Source organism: Passer montanus, unplaced genomic scaffold, assembly GCF_014805655.1.
Source record: "Passer montanus isolate IOZ18808 unplaced genomic scaffold, ASM1480565v1 scaffold10, whole genome shotgun sequence".
NCBI lineage: Eukaryota > Metazoa > Chordata > Aves > Passeriformes > Passeridae > Passer > Passer montanus.
Genome location: NW_024356505.1, coordinates 17,232,834 through 17,247,587, shown reverse-complemented (window position 1 = coordinate 17,247,587; position 14,754 = coordinate 17,232,834). Strand labels below are relative to the sequence as shown.

The following is a 14,754-nucleotide window of genomic DNA, read 5'->3' as shown; positions in this document are numbered from 1 at the left end:
TATCCTTCATTTTTGAAGTCTTAATTTTGTAGCTGCTACAAAATATCTTATTTCTATAAAAGCATTATCCATGAGAATCTCACTAGAATACTTTCTTGTATCTGGCAGGAATGACCCTATACTGGGCTTGCTGCTGTCCCCAAACTTTTTTCTTACTGAAAATTACTCCACTTGAGATCATTTTCAACCATCTCTATCTCACATTTTCAAGCAACACTAAAGCACCTACTATTAATAAGCAGAAAAAACCACTATTTTACAAACATGAGAAGCATGTTGCAGCATGGAATAACTGTCAATACCAGTTCTGATGCCAAAATTCAAATATTAACACAATGTGAGCATGCTTAATATCCTAGAAGTTTCCCTCTTACATAAAGAGGTCTGTATATAGGGAAAAAGTTCTTAAGGGCTGTAAGGGAACCATATGATTACGTATGTTACAGCAGCTCTATACCTGTAATAATGCCATTTTCTCTATGAGCTTTTTATGTCAACACAGGATAGACCTAAGATACACTGGTTTAAGTGCTATAAACACTGGCCTAAATCAAATCCTACTAGTATACCATTTTTCATGAGCTGTTTAATTGCATTGCTCGTTGAGAATTGTAAGGGCAAAGGAAATGTGATTCAGCCCAAGCAGCATATTTATGCAAACCCACATAAAAGTACAGAGCAAAGAATCAGAGGAGCTGCGTAACAGACATGTCACACCAATAAGAAAGAAACTAAATTATCATGCAACTTTCACAAGCCTTAATCTGACTCTCCATTTCAGTTAAAGACCTGACTTAGCAATATCAAGACTTTGGGCACAGCTGCCAATTCCTCCCAGTTGGATGAGAAATACGTCTTCCTTTCTTTCTGAAAAATTTGACATCTAATTCCCATGAAGCATCTCACGACAGTGGTTAATTAGGGAACATTTTGCAAGAAGAACTAAAAATTGTCAGCAACACAGCAGGCAAATATTGACATTTTTTACAAGCACAGCCATTCCACAGCTTAATTTCTCTTTCCAGAGCTCTTGCAGGCAGGCAGCTGCTGCCCAGACAAGCTGAGAACCTGTACACTTACAGCAAATCCCAGATTTCAGACACTTATTCAAACTGGCAAGAAACATTCCTCCCACATCACTTTCAAACATTTGACAGCCTGGCCATTCATTAAATGTATCTTGTAGCAATGTCCATGGATGACTATATAATTCTTCCTGCCAGCAACTGGAAAGTAATGTGATAGGAAGCTGGGAGGACTCCCAGGTCTCAGAATACCTGACAGGCAGGGGGAAAGCAGGAATAAAAGCAGGGAGAATGTGGTGAAGGCACGGGGCTGATGTGAGAAGGCAAAACAACATATTACACTGATTAATGGCTGGATAGGAGATATCCTTCTTCACTGAGCAGCTGGAGAGCAGGGTTAGCTGCTGGTCAGGAGGTAATCAGATATTTGCTGTGAGACTTGATGCAGCCTATGGCCAAAAGTCATGTCACTCAGATCTGTGTAAATGCAACACCAACTGCCACAGGCTCCCAGAGAACAAGAAAAATATGGAAAAATACAAAAATAATGAAAAACAAATCAGGCAAAACCAAAATAAATCAACAGAACAACAAAACCCCGAGATGTCCTTTCTTCTCCTTTTCCATACATCCTACTACATTTAAGGAAAATCCCACTTTCACTCAAAATTTGAGATCCTTGTGCCAGGTGTGGCAGATGTGATTCAGTAATGCCATCTTCCTGAGGTGGAAGATGGGGCCACAACCACTGCAGTGGGTACAGACATACACATCCAATTACAGGAGCAATTAGAGAGGATAAAAGACAGATTAGGTCCTCCCTGCAGAATACATACCCTGCCAGAGGAGCTGAGGCCAGGGAAAAAGTGGTAGGGGTTAATTACCAGCTGGAACCCGAATGCTTTCTTTTTAATGGTTCAAAATGTAAATCTGTTTAAGTGCCATAATTTTAGCCAAGAACTGACACATTTTAACAGAAACATCCAGCTATTTCAGTTATTTTCCAACTTTTCTTGGGTGATCTGAGAAAAACATTTGTTTTTCTTTCATTTACACACCACGCACAAGATTAAAACAAATTTAAAAAAAACCCTCTCAATATCAAAGACCATATACTTAGCATACCCATATTCAGTATCACAAATCTGCCACTGATACACTCTGTTGAAGACATTGTGCTCTGTAGCACAAAGAAAAAACTGAAAACTTCCATAACACAGGAAAACCATTGTTTTACTATCACTGTAACACGTGCAATTCATTTTCAGACAAAAGGTCACCTTCAGCAAACACTGCTTCATCTCTTAAGGGCTAAGACTAGAGCATTTAGTCACATTGTTATGACCTTAGTTCCAGCAGCCCAAAATGCCCAGCGCCCAGCCCTGCATGGCTGCTGGGGCTGTGAGGGACACCCAGGGTAGCTGCGTGTCCCCTGGACCTCTCTTGTGGTGCTCCCTTTCTCGTTAGAGAGATCAGCTGAGGTCAGATGTATCAAGGAATGAGCCAGAAGTTTCTCTAATTAAGCAAAAAATGTTCCCATTCGGAGATCTTCCTAAACACATATGTGCATTTGACAAATTATCAGATGATGTTTTCCAGCTCCATATGTCCATCAAGATGATATTTTTGCAAAGCTTTAGCTAAACCAGATCAGCCAGTTGGACTCAGAAAATAATCATTGCTTTTTTACTTTAAGACACACACACTGTTTGATTTTCTAACTTAACTGTCAATTCAAACTTACATCCAATATTTATTTAACATGTAGAAAATTTAATTAAAGCAAAATCAGATATTGGAGAACTTAGGAAGCAGTATCTTATAATTATCACAACAACAGTTTTATATAAAACCCAAACAAAATGTTCCTGTCTTGATTCAGCTGGTAAAGTTTTGACTTTATACTTCATAAGCTGTTGCATTGCCAGGGACTGCATAAAAGAGCAGCACTGCTTAATCAACATAGTTCTTTTAACACATTTATCACCATGCCTCCCCTATTAGGAAGTTGAGCTGATTGCATGAAATAATCAAAATGCCTTTGAACATCCATTAATACTGCTCAGTTAAATATCTATTGGGTTTAGAACCAATGTGAAGCTCATTTAATACTCTCCATGTTCTGCTGGCATAAATCTTTTAAATTACTTCTTTTTTTACCACTAAAAGGGCAAAGTAAATGGTTCCTCTTATTACAAAAGATTTCAGAGACAAGAGAGAGAAACAGCCAACACTCATTGCTGAAACTATTAATGATTTTCATTAATGACCAAGAAAATACTATTTGAACCAGAATAAATAATGAAGAGTTTAGCGCTTCAAAATATAAACACTTAATAGAAAACATGTTTCTGTTACAAAAATCCAAACTTCTAAGTTCAAATTAAGAATATACACATTCCATCATAATATTAACTTGAAAGCAGCACTTTTAAAAAAGTGAAATGAAAAACAAGGAGATGAACATTTCATTCTTTCCCAGTCCATGGCTGAATACAGAATTCCCGAAACAGATAGTAAAGAATATGCAAAATAGTGAAGGTCCTCTGGGTTTGATATTCACCTGTCTCTTTTCAGCACCACCAAATTCTCATAACCTCAATTAATATCTGCCTGAATCAGTAAAATGACATCACTCTATTGTTACTATTATTTTGTTTGACCTGGATACCATGAACACCAATGTAATTATGATAATGAGCCAACTATTTTCTACAATATAGAACCAAAAAGACTAGTACTCCATCCCTTTCTCATGATAATACCTGAACATTCTGGCTTTATTTCATCTTCAATTTCTGACACGCAATCACTAGCATTTTGTTATTTTTTATTTCTTATTTCTAACAAGAAAAAAAGCCCAAAACAAAACAAAACCAACCAGCGAAGTTTTGGAATATTCATAAGAGCACATTATATGTACGATTTATGTGGGATAATAAACAACTATCTTAATGTTTGCACTATTTTACTGGTTTTGCTGTCATAAATTTTGAATGACAGCACATCTGTCTGTTAGGACAACTAACTGTCAATAATGCATCAGCTACACCATACGCTCTGCATATTTTATGTAGTTAATATAAAAAGATTGTTGATGATTTTTGAGAGGATTTAAGCTTTTTTAGTACTTTTAGACAATCAAGTCATATCTGCCTACCACAGGATTTTTGCCCCACAATTTCCCCATGTTTCATAGAATTTTGTCCAAAATTTTTTGAACAAAACCCACTAATTTGGAAAAAATACAGTGGCTTGCAAATTATGAAAGTAATGTGCCCACTTTACCATGAGGTCAGATCTGTCACAGCGGAAAAGCAAATAAATTAGAAGACACTATGTAAAAGTGACTTAAATAGGTTTGGACAGACTGAAATATAATTAGCAGAAAACTGTTATCCTAGTCAGCCTATTGACTGTTAAAATAGTGACTCCTCAAAAAAAGTCCTGGCTTTGTTTATAAAGGTCATGAAATGACTAAAAATCGGACTATTTCAGAGGAAAGATTCTTTCATATCCTAGTCAGAAACGAATCTTTGCAACTTTAATCACTAGGGGATGTATGGTCAAACTATACAGACAAATAAGTTGCAGATGAAAAGAACAACATTATTTTGTTACCTACAATCACATTTTAAGTCAAACAAATTACCCAAAGATAGGTTCATTTGTGAAGAATTGTACAATTTCACAATCAATTTTTGACTTGTGAGACAACCGAAGTGCACAATAGCAAGCTAGCTATTATTTCCTAGAGACCTTCCTAGCTTTCTTTACTCAGACATATTTATAACTGGAACAAAAATATAAACCTTAAACTCTACACTTCATTTAGATAAACTGCAGATTTCTGTTATCCACATAGGAATCATGTCCATTTTAGCAGTTTGCTTGTGGAACTGCTTCATGCAGATTGCAGCTCTATCTGTAAATTACATCTTAGTTAGGCAAAGATAATTGCTATAGATTTGAGATATTTGAAATTTTCTGTAAGAAGAATCAAAGGGGTTTCAGGAAAGAAGCAAGCTCCACGTGGAAAGTAGTGAGTAGCACAAATTAAATGCACCTTTCTGCCACACCAAACATGAATTCTCCACTGCCAGCCAGGGACTTCACAACCATCATGATTCCAGAGCACGTTAAATCAATACCACAGTGATGGAAAACGTCCATGTAATTAATTCAGAAGCAACCTATAAACAAGCAGACAAAAGAAGGCAAAAATTGAACAAATTACCCATATGAGTTCCCATGAGGATTCACTAAAGGAGAGGCAGTGATGATGTAAACCATGTAAAACTATTGTTAATTCACTGTCAGTATCTCTGTATAGCCAAGAAAATCTGAAGATATTTGAAGCATATAATAGCATTAATAGCTCTCTACATTTCAAAGTTTACTGTGTCCCACATGCCCCCAGATAATTTTGAATTTCCCTCAGTAGCCCAATGTTTACCTCTCAGTTGTATAATCGTGTCTTGGACATTCCACACATTTTTTGTTTCTGTGAAAAACTACTGCCAGGCATCTGTTTGGGACCTTTTCTACTCCCATTTTTTTCCTATTTATGCTATCTGAGCACATTACTTACATCCATCTCAAAGTTCTAATTTAAAAGGACATTCCTCTGAATCATGGCTTAGACTTGCCCATTCCTTTCCAAGTCTATTGAAAAACATTTTTATTTTCAATCTGAATCTATTTTTAAAAATAAAAAATATACATCATCTTTTGCCTGTCAGAGCTTAAAGCCCCAAACAATGTAGATTAAATTTTTACAGAGGCTTACTAAAATCAAAAACAGTCCAACCTTCTGACAAATTAATTGACCCAGCAACGAAGCAATAAAAATGTAATCCAGCAAACTAAGTGCAGGACATTGGCACCAACAGGCAGAATGATTCTGTATTTATGCAATCACAGTTCCAAATTTCCTTAAATATAAGAAATATGCCAGCTAAACAGAAAAAACAGCAACTGTTAGCCATTCTCATCTGTTCCATTTGCTCTATGTCCCAATTCCTTTTTTTTGGATTTCAGTGAAATCCTCAGCCCTACAACTAACAACCTATTCTATCTTAAGGACACAGAAAAATAGAACAAGTTGAAGACCACAATCAGGACTTGTCCCCTAGCTGCACATATTGAGAAAATTCTGTGATTATACCTAATCTCATTTGAGAGCTTCCAACCCTATTTTAGCTTCTTCTCTTAAAAATCAATAAAGATAAATCAGGTTCAGGAAATGTATATGTAGACAAAACTTTAGGCAAAGAAATTTTAACATAAGTCAGATCTTATTGAATAAGGTGCTTCTCTTCACATTTAAGCTGTAATATAATGGTTGTATATTGGTTACTGTGAAAGAACAGCAGCAAAAGGAGATTATTTTGTCTTTTGCACGATCATGATTTTGAATAAGAACACATTATTGACATCCCACATTCCAAAAATTGTTTCCCTTTTCTTCATGAAGAAATTTTAACATAAGGAGTTGTCTAATATTATCCAAAAGCAGTGCTGGTCTGTATATCAGTATGCCACCTCCTAGTTGAGGACTTGAAGCAAGAAGCCCATTAGAAAACAGAATTAAATATCCTTTGTGGTTTATTTCACATCAGTGGCAGTATGATTAAGATATCTTCATTCAGCAGCAAATCTCTGTCAGTAATCAAAGTGAAAATTCATCTTACTGGGCTTTTAGTCTTCCTTGAATTAACACAGTGTACAGGTTTGGGCTGGGATAGAGCTAATTTTCTTCACAGTAGTTCATATGGGACTATGTTTTGGATTTTTGCTGAAAAGTGTTGATAACACATGACAGGTTCAGTTACTGCTGAGCAGTCTCCTGCTCATACAGCAGGAAGAAGAGGTTCAGTTACTGCTGAGCAGTGCTTACACAGAGTCAAGGCCTTTTCTCCTGCTCATACAGCAGGAAGAAACACAAGAAACTGGGAGGGGAGACAGCTGGGACAGATGACACCAACTGAACAAGAGGATATTCTGTACCATGTTGTACCATGCTCATGAAGGAAGAAGGATGAAGGGACTTTTGGAGTGATGGCATTTTTCTTCTCAAGGAAAGGTTAAACGTAATGGAGCCCTGCTCTCCTGGATGAACACCTGCCTGCCAGGGGAAGGGGTGAAAGCATTCCTTGTTTTGCTTTGCTTCTGCACAATGCTTTTGCTTTACCTATTACACTGTCTTTATTTTCAATCCACATGTTCTCATTTTTACCCTTCTGATTCCTTCTCCCATGCCACTGGAGAAGGAGTGAGCAGCTCACCAGGTTTCAACCTTAACACGCATTTACTCTGTTTCAGGGACTTTTAGACCAAGCCCAGTTGGAGCAACAAGGAAGTCTAACTGAGATGAGTCAGTTTGGAAGATATCTCATCCATATATTAGTGTTTATTTTCCATCCAGAAAAATGGCAGCCATGTAAAGTAAACACTCCAAGAGTTCCACATAAGCAGCACGAGACAGCCAGTTACACACAAGCTGCAATTTGAGTAAAGCACACAGCAGAATGGTCAAAAGAAACAAATTTCTTTTTGGTTGAACCTCTGAACTATTCAAAATGAAGCCAAATTTGGCCAAATTTGATAAATCAAGTTTATCACAAGGTTAATATTTCATATCCAGCTTTTGGCTTAAAGCAAATTTTTATAGCCTGGAGAATGGAATTATAATGCTGACAAGCCCATACCACACAAACAAGTTTCTGCTAGAGGGTGGTTTCTCTATTCTTGAGGTTTCAAAATAAATGAATCTACATTTGAGAAATAAGATACAACTCCTATTCAGTAACTGTAACTCTTTATGGTTTTTTTTTTCTATTTGATACATGGGAAATAATTATCAACAAGATAAAGTTCAGATTCTTTTCCCTTCCTAAGTTCAAAGTTGAAATTCTTCAGAGTTCATCCGTAAGGCCAATTAGGTCTATTAAATCTCAGATGACAGCAGTACTTAAAAATGAGACATATCATTTGCAAAAGCAGAAGGACACATGTTCCTGTGGCTCAATTCCAACCCTTGTGACTTCAATACAGCTCCAATGATTTAATGCAATGAACACTTGATGTAGATTTCTCCCTCCTTCTGACACATAATTGAGTTTTAACTTCTTTTTTTATAAAAAAAAAGGAGTTCTGAGCCTTCTATTAATAAAAAGTAGTGGCATTAACAGCATTCAGAAGAAATGCATAACCAGTGGAGGGCTGTCATTTGCTGTCATTTATGATAAGAATCTGCAACTGATTGCACAATGAAAAGCCATGACACCAATACAGCATCCAAAACTTATAAATATGAATCCTGTTGATTTACAAACAGATATATGACTATAAAAATTAGAATGCCAGAATATCCCATTTTACTATTCTAACACACTGAAGTTTTTCAGTTAATATGAATGTTTTAGACTTTAAAAAGAAACAGTTGTTTTGATTACTATGATAGTTGCAATTACTAAAATATATAAACTCAGGAAACAGGGATCTTCCACAAACCTTTTTAAAGCAGCCTTGATTTGATGACCTTCTGTTCACAAGAGGATACATTCCTTTGCAAAAGGTATAGCTTTTCATAAGTTGCAGTTTTGTTTTAGTTGTGCTTGCTAACCTTGCAAGCAGTTTAGAAGAAAATACCTGTAAACTACAAAGTAATTCCTTACAGAATTTTGCTGACATCTGATAGACTGTGAAACTATTTTCAACACTATTTTTACTCATTCTGGTTTGCTTTTTCTTTTTTTTCAATAATTTGATAAACCTAATTTTCAACCAGAACATAGTCTTTCAATGTTTGTTTGATTAATGTCCACCGATTTTCAAAAGAAATGGCCACTGCTGGGTAGCTTTTCCATACAGCTTTTTTCCACCAATGTACACTGCAGTTTTGAAAAGATTTATTTCCAAAATACTTTGTTCCATAACAACTGTTACATCAGCAATATTATCAATGGCATTGATAATATTGCATTCTGTAACTGTTAAGTAGATCCATTAAATAGTCCTAGATTACATCTAGTGTTTTCACCTTCCATAGAGTTGAGCTGTAGGAATACATACAGCTCATGCAATTCATTTTAACTAATCCCCCTTGAATGAAATCTTAATTCTCTGAGGTAAAATATGTCCAGAGCATGCCCACATGCACACAGAGCATTTTCAACAGCTCCCCTTCTCCTTTTCCTCTTCTGGGCGTAACAGAGTTGGTGATCTTTTTCATTACACTTGGGAATACTCTGTGAGAAGTTTCCAAGCCTCTGGGAAGCTCATCTCTCAGCTATATAGTATAGACCCGACCAGCTCATCAGAAGAATCATTTATGTAATTAAACCCAAGCTGAAGTATGAAGACAGCTCTTCAGCTCTTCGTCTCTTAATTTTGCATATGTTAATCTGTCTTGAAATTGTGTCTCAGACATGTAAGGAATCCAAATTCACTTTGGCTCTTTTCCTTTTGTATCTTTTCTGACATTTATTACGTGTATATACTATCTGATCCGATATTCCCATCTGCAAATGTACTTTACATTGTAACACACACTCATATATCAGAACAAAATAATAATAAGCTCAGAAATAGCAATTTTACAGCAAGGCTTACATTAAATAAATAAATTTAAATCACAGAATCCCCACCACAGCTACAAACACTTTGACACTGGAAGGTTTTCTTTAGATTTATTAACACCGTCTGTGTCTCCAAGCAGTCAAGCAGGCCTAATAGGGACATTACTGGTTGCTATACCTAAGCATCTTTAAATGACATCAAAATGAAAAATAATACAAATTCTTTTTAATCCATTAAAAAATATTCTATTTTTTAGAGAGATGAGTTCGTCTGAATAGAGAGAGATAACAGCATGGCAGATGAATGAAGGTATTAGATGAAAGAGTAAAAAGGTAATATAAAGTCAATGGTATGTTACAAGTATTTCAAGGTCCTGATGCAACTACTGGAAGAAACTTAAGGGAAGAAATTAAGTTTTAACCATGTTCTGTGTTCTTTATAAGAGAAAGATGGGAGAGGAATTTTTATTTCTAGCCTTCATTATTGGTATTATTTTATTCCTACCATTATGCAGAGAATTTAATTGCTATGATTTACCTTTGCCCTTTGCCTCATTTAAGGAAAATGAACAAAATATTCCCCCATATGAAAAGATCTGCCATCTTTTTTATTGCTTCAAGGCATTCATAGCAGGCAGAGATGCAAACAGTGAGTCACACCATACCAGTTACTCTAAGGGTCACCATACATAAAGGAAGAGGGCAATCATCCAACTCCTGCTTCAGTGTTTACACAGAGCATTTCATTGCAACTCTCCTTTTCCTCTTTCTTTCCTGAACTTAACAAGAATAATGCCACTAAATACTTAATTCTTGTACCTTTTCATTTCCTCATATCATTACATTTCCAGACCACTATCTTATCTACTTTGTATCTGGTTTTAATGCCACTGAATGCCTGGCTTCAGGAAATAGCAATACAATTCCCATGGATTTTACCTAATGGTTCTTTTACATTATGCTTCAGGGATTGACACAAACAGAAAAATCTTAGATATTGCCCTCTGAAAAATACACTCACAGCCGGGCAATTTTAATGTAATTTGGAATTCACTAAGGACTTTGATAGTAATTTATATTTGCCAAATATATGTTAATTAATTCTAATTACATTAAAATAATCTCCCATTTTGGTGCTATCACAGCGCAAACAGAAAATACTAGAAGGCAATTAATTCTTATTAGACTTTATTTCATAACATCTAAAAGAGGCTCTTACTTGATCAAATTTAACAATACTATTCCTCAAAAAGAAAAGACCACAAGAAACTCTTCAATAGACCATGAAAATCAATCACTTGATCAACCATTAAAAAAATAATCAATCATTTAAAAAAATAATTTGTTTTAAAACATAAAAAGTCATGTTCTCAATAGTTCCTAAATTAATTTGCTTTAGGATATGGTTATTAGTAGATAGGGTACCAATATTCAATTTAAATTTGGATTCTATTTCCATCTAGATTCAAGGGATTCAATAGATCACTAACTAACATTATATACAATTACTTTCATGTTGCTTGCTTTAACTCACAAGAAAATGAAGGGTTAAATGTTGACATGTGGCTATACTTACCATAAATGATGCAGGAGTACCCATACACACAGGTATGGTTTAATGAAGCTGATAACAGCAGTGTTATCAGACCAAGTGCAATCTCTGTTATTATGCAGCCATTGGGAGACTACTGCAAATTTATAACCTCAAAAGGTGTTTAAAAGTGAATAACAACATATTACAGTTGTGCCCACGTCACAAAAGTCCCAAACTTCATTGTTCACAATTTGTGATAGCATTTTAAACATAAAACAGTATCTACAAATCATCTTTAATTGAGCAACACCCTTACAAGTGCTTACTGTAACAAGCCCTTCTTATCATGCAGAAGAAAAATGCACAACATTTTGTTGTCATTTTTCTTAACTTACTTGACTGACATCTATAATGGTTTACTTGAGTACTGAACTGAAAGTATAAAACCTGTGTAAACCTAGAAAACATATGCTCATCAAGTGCTAAAATAAATATTCCTATCCACACTGCTCTGTGAACTGAGATTAGGGATTTTGCACATGGCACACAGGGATTTTACTGCAGAATTCACTGAGGTGAGTGGAAGGAATATAACTAAAATTTACTGCCACAGAAAGATTTATCTTTAGAATACATCTAATAAAATTTAAGTATGAGCTGCAGTACCTGAATACTTTAAAGAGTCATAGGAGAAAAAAATGGTTGTGAGGCTGCAACATAAAGCTGAAGGAAAAGAAGATTTATATTGTCTTGGTCCAGCAATTGTGGTAAAATATTATACACCTCTTGTAAGTATCTAATTACTAATGTCCTGACTTTTATTTCATTTATTTTGACAACCTAAACTGTCTCTAAAGTGCCTGTCTGCATTTGCATTTTAATGAATTATAATTGATATTTATTCAGCATATTATATTTGCATCTCAGAGGTTCATTTACAGATTAATATTCTTATTACCTAAAACAAACTATGCATAGATATTCTGGTTTGGGAATTACTAGCAAGCAAGCAAGACACTGTGGGTAGCATTATAATTTGATCAATCAGTTGGCCTCAGCTTTAGCTTTTGCATTGTATTAGGTGTCAGTGGTGGCTGGGAATGCCTGGACTCCTGCAAGGAGTTGCACTGCAGGTCCCAGGAGATAAAGAATTAGACTTATCACTGAGTTCCCTAAAGGTTTTCCATTTATGCCATTCCTGATAAGTACTGTAAACCACCAGGAAGAATTGAGTAGTACTCACTTTTTTCTACAATCACACTGATAGTAAAGAAAAAATTGGAATATATTAGTATATTGTGATCAAAAAGAAAACCAAAATATAAAAAAAAACCACAGATAATACCCAGGCTTGTGTAAGTTTATGAACCAGACTGCCACATATTCTGCCTTAACCATGCAAACCCAAATAAGAGCAATGAAAAGGTCCAGAATTGATTGCAGAAAGTGCATTCCACCTCTATTAATTTGATTCCTTATATTGACAGTCACTATTCAGTAGTCACTACAATGATTTCCTTTAACAAAAAATTAAGTAAATAAATAAATAAATCCCAAACTTTACTGCTGCATTAAATTTGATTACATATTTTACAGCTTTGGATATTCACAACAAAAAGAAACAAACCCACAAGCACAAAAGTGACATTTGGATTTCATATCCATGACTGGTTCTCTGCCAGATCAGGTTTAAATGTCAAACTTCTGTGAAAAGATTTAACCCCCAGCATTAATCTTTCTCACCCATACATTCTTATCAGGACATTTATATTCCAGCATCTTAGAAAGTACTTGGTATTCTTTGCTTTATATCTCCCTATTTCCTGGGATAATGCTGAACCTAATCTAAACCAAGCACTCATGCAAAGGGCTCCCCTAAATTTTAAAACTGTCAGGTGAAGGCTGCACTCTCTGAACACTCCTGTCTTCAGATGAACCTTTTATCATACTAAAAAAAAATCTATTTAAAAATAGATATAAGGTAGATACCTAAGACAGCCTCCTAGGCAATGCAGCTCATGAACAAGGCCAGTCACCTGGAAGCAGACATCTAGAAGAAATGAAAGACACCTTGAAGTGCCCCTTTGCCTCCTCCAGCTCTAAATGGTGCTTATGATAACTCAGTGATGCACACCAACACTGCAGGCAACAAAAACAGATCCCTCCTTATGAAAGAGAGTAAGGCACATTATCAATTCTGAAAGAATTAGCAATATTTACATACAGGCTTTGCAAAGGCATTCTGATTTAAGAAGGCTACAGGTATGGGACTGCACTTTAAAACTAAATTCAATAACAATCTAATCAAGAAGGACATCAAAAATATTTTTAAGAAACTTGTAGAAGATGAGGAAGACTACTACCATATGATGTCCAGTGGTATAACCTCTGGAAATAAGAATAATCAAAAAACAAAGCTCCAATCAAACCATGCTATCATTGGTTAGACAAAATAAACATTCTAAAACAGCCTCTTCTAGATTCTTTATATATGGAAACAGAGAAAGCATGGCTCTCAGAAAATTTCAGCTCACACTGACCAAACTCAAAGCTAATGTCTACCGCAGCTGGTAAGGACATCAATTACTGTTCAGTTAAGGCTAAAAAAACTAGAAATTCTAGTACTTTTATCACATAGCTATATATATATAGGTTTGTAAACAAGCATTCTTGTACCCAAACATCTCTCCTAGAGATGGTCCCCACACACCATTTCATCAGAACAAGCAAGACCCCAGGGAGGACCCCCAGTGCTCACCAATAAAGAGGTGGTGTGGAGCTTGCTTCCACCTGGAGATGCCTGCCTGAAATCCACTCCCCTGCAGCAAAGGCAAACAAGACTGATTGTGCTGAGTCTAACTTGGTAAGCACAAACCTACAGAATTTTGGCAAGAAGCAAAACACAAGGAAGAGAGCCCGTATCAGTCCTTTTTGCACTTGCTTGAGGTTTCTTTTTCTAGGTCTTCAAGCTCACACATTTTGCTGAAACCTTAAGTCTTAACTGTTGCAGTTCTTGCTCCTTTCTAAACTACAAAGAGGTTGAAAACTGAAGAGTTACAGAATTCTTTTTTTTTGTAATGTGTAAACATCACTGTCTTAGCAACATCTGACTTACCTAAAAGTCTTTTTCTTTTTTTTTTGTTATGTAAGCAGCTAAGGGAAAGAACGACTTCCATTCCAGTCTGTCTTAGCAACATCTGACTTACCTAAAAGTCTTTTTCTTTTTTTTTTTGTTATGTAAGCAGCATTCTTTTCAAAATCCCAGGCTATAAACATCATTAAGGTCTTTCCCACCTAATTATTTTAAATAAGGGAGAATAAGCAAGGGCTGGCCCATCATGTTTCAAGTATTTCCCATCACATGGCTGATAATGAAAGAGGAAATAAGATCAGACTACAGAGCAGATTTACAGAAAGCATACAATTATTGCATAGCATGAGATGGCCTCTGGGCTGCAATCAGTCAGGAGCCCTCAGTAAAATTATTACAGTGATACAATGTAGAGTTTCTGGCTCAAAAAGTAAGAGTATTAATACTGAGTGAAGTCCTTGCCCCATTTGATCTTAATAAAGGATTAAGGCAGGGAGATACACGGTTCCCTACAGGCAGATC

The 14,754-nt window shown here is 35.7% G+C and overlaps 1 protein-coding gene across 2 annotated transcripts in view; it reads right to left on the bottom strand.

Moving 5' to 3' along the window:
- The window catches only part of THSD7A (thrombospondin type 1 domain containing 7A), a 265,269-nt gene that overhangs the window by 220,826 nt on the left and 29,689 nt on the right, over positions 1-14,754 (bottom strand). Inside the window, exon 4 of one of the 2 annotated variants that reach the window (XM_039711276.1) lies at positions 5,092-5,218. The exons of the other annotated variant lie outside the window; for it this stretch is intronic. The gene's annotated coding sequence lies outside the window, so the exon portion shown is untranslated. The remainder of the gene's footprint in view (positions 1-5,091; positions 5,219-14,754) is intronic. 2 annotated transcript variants of the gene reach the window in all.